Genomic DNA, 10,645 nt, shown 5'->3' on the forward strand with positions numbered 1-10,645 from the left:
AGGAGAGACCTAATGGAGAACCAGGGGGAGCGGAGGAGGGAGAGAGAGTTGGGGAGAGAGAGGGATGCAAAACTTGAGAGACTATTGAATGCTGAGAATGAACTGAGGGTTGAGGGGGAAGGGGGAGGGGGGAAAAGAGGTGGTGGTGATGGTGGAGGGCACTTAAGGGGAAGAGCACTGGGTGTTGTATGGAAAACAACTTGACAAATATTATGGAAAAAATGCAGCTAATCAGGTCACTGACATTCCCTCAACAAACACTGAACAATACTCTGCACAAAACACTGTGCTAGATGACAAAGGAGAAAAGTGAGATGAGAAACAACTATTCCTGTTCCTCAAGGAGATTATAATCTAGCTGAGAAAGTTAGATAAGCACAAGTGATAACGTTAGTCAAAGCAAATGCTGTGATACCATAGAGTTATAAAGTGCTTTGAGTTTAAGAGAGAAGTGATACTTCCTTGTCAGAGCAAAGAAAGTTTTGAAGGAGTGGTTGTATTTAAGCCTAATTCAAATGCAATGTGCACCTAAAATAATTTTAAAGCTTCAAACATTTTCAGAAGCTAGATATATGGGGGAAATTATTTCCATAAGTGTGCTACATTATGTGCATAATTGTACTGCTTTTCCATGACCTAAACAATGAGCTTTAAATTAGGGGCCAGTAAGCTTTTTCTATTAAGGGCCAGATAGTAAATAGTTCACACTTTGTGGACCATATGTGATCTGTTGTAATTACTCCATTCCACCACAGATAGTGCGTAAATGAATGAGCATGGCTATGTTCCAATAAAACTTTATTTATGGACATTGAAATCTGAATTTCATATAATTTTCACATGAAGCAAAATACTATTCTTTTTAAAATTTGTCAATTATTTAAAAATGTAAAAACTATTCTTAGCTCACAGACTACAAAAAAACAGATGGTGGGCTAGATTTAACATATAAGCTCTAGGTTGCCAGCCCCTGTTTGCTTTACAGTCTTAATATCTCATCTTAGACACATAGAACTTTGTAATTTTCTACCAATCACATCTTCGGCAGACTTTATCTTTCCAAATAGCCTCCACAGTAGATCTGTAGACAAATAAAAACCACTTCCCTCCCTAAACATGTTAGTAGTTACACTTCTCTGAAACTCTCCTGTGATTTTCTTGGAACGAATCGCCAGTTGTATAGTTTCTAAAAGGGAAGTGCTACAATTTTTATTTCGGTTTTACTATAATGTCCTTCCAGATGATGGTCAATATTTTATTAAATTCCTTTAGCAACAACAACATATGGGTCAAATATGATACATGTTTAATATGCTGAAGAGTTTGTTATAAGTACAGAAAAACATGAAGCACAAAGGATAGACTGACCCTAAAATGGAATTTGAAAGAACTTTGTAACATGAATGCTCATTCTGCAGGGACGTAAGGACCTCTTCTTGTGATCTGCAGGAAAGCATTTTTATGGGACACATTCTATGAATCATAGTTCTATATTATCTCATTTGATCTCACTTGATTCTCACTTTAACTGTGTGAGAGACAATTTCTACCATTTCCACTTCTGAAATGTTGAAGAGATTAAGTGACTCATTTAAGTTAAGATAGTAAGTGGTAAAAATAAAATGTACACCTAAACTTCCTGTCCCCAAACTCCAAAATGATTTCATTTGCTGTTTCACTTCTGATCTGAAGTCAAGGTTTATCTTAGCCTGTATTTTTTATATAATTAAATATTAATAAACTAAGCAGATAGAATGCTCATATAAACACACATCCATGTTTATTATAGTCAACAGGCCTATCACGATTTAATAAACTTTTAGCACTTAATAAATATATTAAATTATTGAATTACATAGCAGATAGATAGGCAACAACATCATCCCCTGCACTGTGGAAAATAAGGATATCTCTGTACCCTAATTCTGTTTTTTTTATACAAAGTAATCCTGACTGAAGAAGAAAAAACCTTAATGGTTGATACTTTATTACTAAATAAGTCACCTTCTATCTCCACAATGATTCAAAAACTACCCCTATAACATCATTTTTGCCTGAAAGGATCACTGGGTAGAAAAGAAAAACATTCAAGTAATACTTCAAAAGAACATTAGATATGCACAGATATGAAGAAGAGAAATACAGTGGGACGCTGCCATTCCTTCTAGTATGGCGATAGAAATGGCACATGACCTCAGTCTCAAAGGTAAGGTCCGTGAAGGAGTTTCCAGTTTGGTCATCCTTTGCAGAGAATCTATCAGTTTTAATCAGAATCCAGAATTATTAAAAATTAAATAATAATATTGTAAATTTAACAAAAATTATAATCTCCACTTTACATCAATGATGAAGGAATATCAAGATGCAGAATTTATCCACAAGACAAATAAACAAAGCCATCAGCATCCATTTTTTGACATTATAGGATCTCAAGTGTTTGTTCCTTTTGATTTTTTGCATATTATAAAAAAATAGTTTTTAAGAGAAAAATTGATTTTCTTCAAATTTCTAATTGTTTAATAACCTTATAATATATGATAATGTGAAAACTCAAAATAATGAAAATATTTTAGCTCAGGAATGGAGCCTACAGATATTCCTCTAATGAGTCTCACTGAATTCCTCCACAAATATTCTAGTAAGAAAAACATCGGAATTTAACTTTATAATAACAAGAAAGGGGAGCCTAGGTGGCTCATTTGTTTGAGTATCCGACGTTGACTCAGGTCATGATCTCGCAGTTCATGAGTTTGGGCTCTGTGCTGACAGCTTAGAGCCTGGAATCTGCTTCAGATTCTGAGTCTTCCCCTCTCTTGCCCCTTCCATACTCATGCTCTGTCTCTGTCTCTGTCTCCCTCTCAAAAATAAATAAACATTATAAACAATTTATAATAACAAGATAAAATTATTTAACTTAATTCTACTAAACATAGGGCAATTATTTTGCTTATCTTTTCTTCACTTCCACTAGGGAACCCAGTGGTAACTAGACACAATGCTTCCATGATGGTATTATTCTCTCTAGTGAAATAATTCATAACAAGAGTCATTTTATTCTATACATCTGAACTTGTATGAATCAGCTGCTTCTATATAATACATCATGTGTCTGCATAACAATTGGAGATCAAGTAATCAGTAAAATATCTTCATATAACCTAAATAGCAACCAATTAGCTATATGTTTCTTAGAATTCTAAACTATACATCCAGATATTTAGTATAATATTAATATAGATATTTTCCATTTCTGAGTCATGTTTACCTGGACTCCATGTGCCTTTTTAATTTTTTAATGTTTATTGATTTTTGAGAGGAGAGAGATAAAGAGAGACAGAGTGTGAGCAGGAAAGGGGCAGAGAGAGAGGGAGACACAGAATCCAAAGCAGGTTCCAGGCTCTGTCAGCACAGAGCCCAACACAGGGCTCAAACTCATGAACAGTGAGATCATGACCTGAGCTGAAGTTGGACCCTCAACCAACTGAGCTGCCCAGGCGCTCCTTGATTTTTTTATACTAGTTGAGAGCTGTTTTGTACCCCAGTATGTGATCTATTCTGGCGAATGTTCCACGTGCACTTGAGAAGAATGTGTATTCTGATCCTTTAGGATGAAATGTTCTGAATATATCTGTTAAGTCCATCCAGTCTAGTGTGTCATTCAACATCCTTGTTTCCCTGTTGATTTTCTGCTTAGATAATCTGTACATTGCTATAAGTGAGGTGTTGAAGTCCCCTTCTATTATGGTATCATTACCAATGAGTTTCTTTATGTTTGTGATTAATTGAGTTTTATATTTGAGGGCTTTCATGTTTGGGACATAAATATTTACAACTGCTAGATCTTGTGAGTGGATAGACCCCTTAATTATGTATAATGCCCTTCTTCACCTCTTGTTACAGTCTTTATTTTAAAATCTAGTTTGTCTGATATAGGTATGGCTACTCCAGCTTTCTTCTGATTACCATTAGCATGACAGATGATTCTCTACTTTCTTACTTTCAATCTTCAGGTGTCTTTGGTTCTAAAATGGGTCTGTTATAGGCAGCATATAGAATGGTCTTGTCTTCTTATCTATTCTGATACCCTATGTCTTTTGATTGGAACATCTGGTCCACTGACATTTAGCGTGAGTAATGAAAGATGAATTTAGTACCATTGTGCTGCCTGCAGAGTTGGTGTTTCTGGTGATGTTCTCTGGTCTTTTTTAGTCTTTGTTGCTTTTGGTCTTTTTTGCTTTGTTTCATCTTTTCTCCACTCAAAGAGTCCCCCTTAAAATTTCTTGCAGGACTGGTGTAGTGGTCACAAACTCCTTTAGTTTTTGTTTGTCTGGGAAACTCTTTTATCTCTCATTCTATTTTGAATAACAGCCTTGCTGGATAAAGAATTCTTGCCTGCATATTTTTCTGACTCAGCATGTTGAATATATCCTGCCATTCTTTACTGGACTGCCAAGTTTCTGTGGATAGGTTTGCTACGAACCTGATCTGTCCTCCCTTATAGGTTAAGGACATTTTTCCCCCTTGTTGCTTTTATAATTCTTTTCTTGATTGTGTATTTTGTGAATTTGACTATAATATACCTTGTTGATGGTCAGTTTTTGTTGAATCTTATGGGCTTCTTGGATTTTGATCTCTGTGTTTTTCCCCAGATTAGGAAAGTTTTCTGCTATAATTTACTCACATAAACCTTCTGTCCTTTTTATCCTCATTTCATCTTCTGGGACTCCTAGGATTCAGATGTTATTCCTTTTAAATAAGTCACTGAGTTCTCTAAGTCTTGTACTGTGCTCTTTTGCCTTTGTTTCCCTCTTATTTTTTGCTTCATTATTCTCTATAATTTTGTCTTAAATATTGATGATTTGTGCTCTGCTTTGTCCATCCTTGTTGTCATGCCATCCATTCCAGATTGCATCTTGGTTGCAGCATTTTTAATTTCAGCCTCACTAGATTTTACTGCCTTTTTCTCTGCAGAAAGGGATTCTATGCTTTTTTCAACCCTGGCTAGTATCCTTATTATCGTGGCTCTAAATTCTAGTTCAAACATCTTACTTATATCTTTGTTGATTAAGCCCTTAGCTGTTATTTCTTCCTATTCTTTCTTTTGTGCTGCATTCCTTCATTTTTTCATTTTATAGGATGTAAAAAATTAATAAAATTAAATAATTAAAACAAAACAAAAAACAAATAAAGCAAGCTAGATCCTACATGTGTTCTGGTCTGTGTTGAAAGAAGCTTGATAGAGGAAAAAAGGGAAAGATAAGAAAGGAAAAAAGTTGAAAATAAAAAGTCATATAATAAAATGAAATAAAGAAAATAAAATAGAATAAAAAAGATTTTAAAAATAAAGTAAAAACTAATTAAATATAAAAATATATTTGAAAAAGAAAATAAAATTTCTTTCTATATCTAAAGAAAAAGGAAAAAAATTAAGAAAACAGAAGCAAAAAAACCAAATTGCTAAATGAACTAGCAAACCAGTTCCATCCAGTTTTCCCTAGAACTGAAGCTATAAAGCACTCTATAGTCCATAACTAAGCAGGTAGAGGGACTTGTGCTAGTCTTCTAGGGGGTGTGCTTGGAGGGCACAGTTGGGTAGGACATGGTGTAATGGCTCCATTCTACATTACGTGGTGCTCCTTAGCTTACTGGGGTGGATGAGTGTGGTGCCCATGTGCATATGCAGAATAGGTGGAAATGGCTTCACCCAGCTCCTAGTCTCTGGCACAGGAACTTGGATCTCTCACCAACCCCCAGTCAAGCTCCCCTCCTTTGTTCCAGGCCTCCATTCACTCCCTGCCTCTACCCTGTTCATGTCCAAGCAGTCTGCCATGCAACACCTCTCTCCAGCATTTTATCTCTGATGGGGTTGTGTTTCAAAACCCCACACTTCAGAGACATCTGCAGCTTGGAGCTGCACCAGCTTTCTGGAGGAGGGTCTCACTGAGCAATGGCTGGGTGCCAGCTTGCCCCAGAAAATGTTCTTGCAATCACACAATAGCAGAAGTCCAGAGATTATGGCAAACAACAACACACAGCCGGCACCAGGTTTCACCACACTCTGGCATCTTTGTCCCAATACCAGTAAATGTGGCTGCTGTCTTGGGTCCTCTGAGACCTTTGCCTGTGGGGAGGCCAGATGGCCTCTACCACATGCTCTCCAAGCAAGGGAACTGCTTCTGACCATGTGGCACACAGACCCCTTGGGCCCCACTGCTTGTTCCTGAGGGAACACCCTCACCCTACTTCCTCACTCCAGCCCCACCAGGCACTGAACTCTGAAACTTCAGACCCTGTGCTCCACTGTTTATAGAATCCTGGTGGTATTGAAACCCTCTCCTTACTTCCCATTGGTGGTTTTGAGGAACAGATTTCTTATTTAGTCCCCTGTGTTTTCATTCTTTCTCTCTCTTTGTCTCCAGCTACTTTCAGAGGAGTGTTTGTCCTACACTCTCCTCATGTGCCACACTCTCCCCCTTTCTCTGTCCTCTCTAGGCAAAAATAGCTCGCTACCCTCTGTGGCTTTTCTCTTCCCCAGTTCACCCCTCTGCACCATGTACCTGCCTAGTTATGCAGCTCATGTTATGCAGACTGTTGTGTTAATCCTAAGATCAATTACCTACGGTGTGCAAAATGGTTTGGTGCTGATCTAGCTGCTTCAGGGATGAGACAAGCTGAGGATTTCCATGCTGTTTGTCCACTTTTAATTTTAAGTGTAATCAAAACAATCCTTAATCATAAACAAATATCAGTTATTCTTCATTATTTCTAAAATCTAGTTCATAATACGTGTGTGTGTAGCTCTCCTAAAATGAAATATAGTTGACCCTTGAACAACATGGGTTTGAACTATGAGAGTCCACTTATAGACAGATTTTTTTTAACTAAATACAATAGAGTACCATAAATGTATTTTCTTTCCCTTATGATTTTCTTAGTAACATTTTCTTTCCTCTAGCTTATTTTATTTAATAATATGGTACATAATAATATAACATATAAAATATGTATTAATCGACTATTTATATTCTCAGTAAGGCTTCCAGTTCTGGTCAACAATAGGCTATTAGTAAAGTTTTGGAGGAAACAAAAGTTATACATAAATTTCAACAGTGCAGGGGGGTTCAGTGCTTTAACACCCTGTTGTTCAGGGGACAACTCTACTGTCCACCAGATTTACTTCCAAAATCTAATCATATTTTAAGACTCATCTCAAATATCCATCTCTCTAAATTTTTTCTTCTTTTTGTTAAATTTTAGTTAGTTAACATGCAGTGCAAATATTGGATTCAGGAGTATAATTCAATGACTCATCACTTACATACAATACCCTGTGTTCATCACAAGTTCTCTCCTTAATACTCATCACTCATCTAGCCCATCTGCCACCCACCTCCCTCCATCAATTCTGTTTGTTCTCTATCATTGAGAGTCTTTTGTGCTGTGTTTCCCTCTCTTTTCCCTAGATTCCCATATGTTCATCTGTTTTTTTTCTTGAATTCCAAATATTGGAAATCATGTGGCATTTTCTTTCTCTGATTAGCTTATGTCATTTAGTGTCATGCATTCTAGTTCCATCCATGTCATTGCAAATGGCAAGATTTCATTATTTTTGATGACTAAGTCATGTTCTATTGTATGTATATATATGATGTGTATACATATGGTGTATATATCACATCTTCTTTATCCATTCATCAGTCAATGGACATTTAGGCTCTCTGCATAGTTTAGCTATTATTGGTAATACTGCTATAAATATTGGAGTGAATATACCCTCCTCAAAACTGCATTGTTGTATCCTTTTCTTAACTGTTTGATTCCAGGAAATCTCATATTTCTAACACTTCCTAGGGCCCAGTTTATTTCATTGTCTGTCTTGGACAAAAGAAGTACATGAATGACCGACCATATTACACCTGCTACAGGGTGGTCTCCTTGAGCACAAAAACTGTTTCCTTTGCAGCTGTCCCATCATTATATTTTACTACTATTACTACAAAAACTACTACTACTATTAATAATGAATAATAATAATGTAATAATCATGCTTTCAAATAAGTATGAGTTTACAGTTTACTTTTTATTTAATTCTAGTAACAACTCTCAAAAATGTGTCCATTAATTATTATAATTATTTTCAGTTTACAATTATTTGATTTGACAAACACTCACATAACATTTAATATGCCCAAGCAGTAAACTAAGTGCTTCACATACTATCAACTCATTTAATTCCACTGGTGAGGAAGATATTACTATGGTCCCAGTCTACAAATGAGGAGACGAAGACAAAGTATTTGAATAAGTAGCCCAAGATCACCCAGTGTTACACATTGAATGTTTGTGTCTCCCCTAAACACAGATGTTGAGATTCTAAGTCTGAATATCATGGCTGATTAAGCCACAAGGGTGGCACCTTATAAAAGAATAGAATTAGTACCCTTATAAAGGAGACCCCTCAGAGCCCTCTTATTCTTTCACTGTGTACAGACCAGAGAGCCACCTCTGTGAACCAGGCCCTCCAGAGATAATGGTCAATGAACAAGGAAGCAGGCCCTCACCAGCACTGAAACTTCTACACCTTGATGTTGGACTTTCTAGCCTCCAGAACTATGAGAAATAAATGTTTGTTCTTTGTGCTGCCCCATCTATGTTTTTGCTATAGCGACCCAAATGGGCTAAAACACCCAGGTAGAAATGGCATAACTGAGGATCACCCCTAGGCAGGCCAGCTCTAGTGAGAGCACAGCAAACCACCAAGCTATCATGTGTCGCCAAGAGTGGTGAGCAGCCAACAAATAAATGAAGAAATTGAAGATAAATAAAGCTTATTTGTGTAATTCCATGTGTCAAAGAGATATTTTAAATATTTGGGGGGGGCTGGCTTTCCTCTTTTGCCTTAACCCCTCACCATGTACCAGTGAACTTGGATTATTCACAGGGCTTGCACAGGACACAGAAGACCATCTTGGGCTCCTCATGGCCTGGAAGCAGATACAGCAAAATTGTTAATATATTTTTTAAGGCTTTAACATATAATTCTTTGTTTTCAAAAATCTAAGTAACAATAATCTGCTTTCATAATCATAATTTTTGATATAATTATTCTTCAGATCTGTGACTTTTTTGAATTACCAGGTATCTCCTCTGGACATTAGCTTTTCTTACTATTACTATCAACACATGTTTATTAAATGCCTACTATGCATGGCACTGTCCCAAGTATCAGATACAGAAATAAGACATTATTTCAAATGCTTTATCATCTAGTTTTCTCTTTAAAAATGATCATTTTTCCTTAATTCTTTAACTGGGGGTGGGGGGTGGGGTCTTAACTAAAATACAGTCTACATATATTCCATAAAAAGGAGATAATATATTGTAATGTTTTATATGTAAGCACTAGAGCTAACATATGGCAAATTATTTGAGGCAAAGGCTATGTATAGATAATTCAAACTTTTTTTTTACTTAGTTTACATTTGTATTGTTCTAACTATTTTTTATACTTCTTACAAGGAAAATAAATCCCTAATTTTCATTGTTAGGTAAAATTGATAAAACACGTGGAGAATATTTTAGATATACAGGAAGAATCATTTTTTAAACTGCTATTTTTTTTTACCTCTTTCCTCTTATTGATGCAAATACCTATTCTTTATAATGGCATGTCTGTTCTATTCCATGTGTTGTATTAGGAGCAATGAGTGACCTCTCTGGGCCTCTGTTCTTGTATTTGGAGACACTGTAGGATGTTGCTCGCCTCCTGTCCCCTCAAAGGCCAAAGTTGAACACTATATTATCTGGGCAGACGACACCTTATTCTTATTCCTCAACAATTCTAACAACTCACAGCCCCTCTCAGTCCCTTTATGAACACAGATGTCATTTTAATGGGGGGAGAGCTGAAGTGACAAGAAGGTGACCTGTGGGTGAACCCAGGAGCAGGTGAGGTCTGTCAGTTTTTAATTTGAAACTGGTGTCAGGACTGAGGAATGGCTGGTATAATCACATTTGTAACTGATCTCCTATAAACTCAGCAAACATTGAGGGGATGACTGTTGTAGGCAATATGAAATTAACAATTCATGTGGAGGTCTCTGGGCACCTAACTAAATCACATGTATCTTTGAAAACTATATAAACATCATATGTTTTCCAGATGACAAGACTGGCATGGCAAAAAAAAAAGTTCTGACTATGCTCTTAATGAAAGAAAATTTTGTGCACCAATTTATAAAGACATAACCTTTTAAAGAGACAATTACCATTTTAAGGCATAAATTTAACTTACTGTATAGTTCAAGTAAAAAATGTATAAAATTAAACTCATAATTTCCATCACATAATCAATTCCAAAACTTATGCCCTAATATATACCTTTACAAAATGCTTCCTGTTTTAAATTTTTTCCATTCAATCCATTAAGATTTCATTTCCAAAAATGAACTCTAAGTATTATAAGTATTGTTATTTATTAAATATGCCTTAAAATACAATTTTGAAAACTTTACATTTAGTAAAAAGCCATTCTTTTTTTTAAAGTTTATTTACTCATTTTTGAGAGAGAGAGAGAGAGAAAGCATGAGTTAATGAGGGGCTGAGAAAGGAGGGAGAGAGAGAGAATCCCAAGCAGGCACCGTGC

General features: G+C 36.0%; 1 long non-coding RNA gene across 2 annotated transcripts in view; it reads left to right on the forward strand.

Annotated features, from left to right (window-relative positions):
* LOC115286744 overlaps positions 1 to 8,640 on the forward strand; it is a 20,387-nt gene extending 11,747 nt beyond the window's left edge. For both annotated transcript variants that reach the window (XR_003906246.1, XR_003906247.1), the window contains exon 5: positions 8,491 to 8,640. This is a non-coding gene — a long non-coding RNA (uncharacterized LOC115286744). The remainder of the gene's footprint in view (positions 1 to 8,490) is intronic.
* Positions 8,641 to 10,645: the final 2,005 nt, after the last annotated feature.

Source organism: Suricata suricatta, chromosome 3, assembly GCF_006229205.1.
Source record: "Suricata suricatta isolate VVHF042 chromosome 3, meerkat_22Aug2017_6uvM2_HiC, whole genome shotgun sequence".
NCBI classification, from domain to species: Eukaryota; Metazoa; Chordata; class Mammalia; order Carnivora; family Herpestidae; genus Suricata; species Suricata suricatta.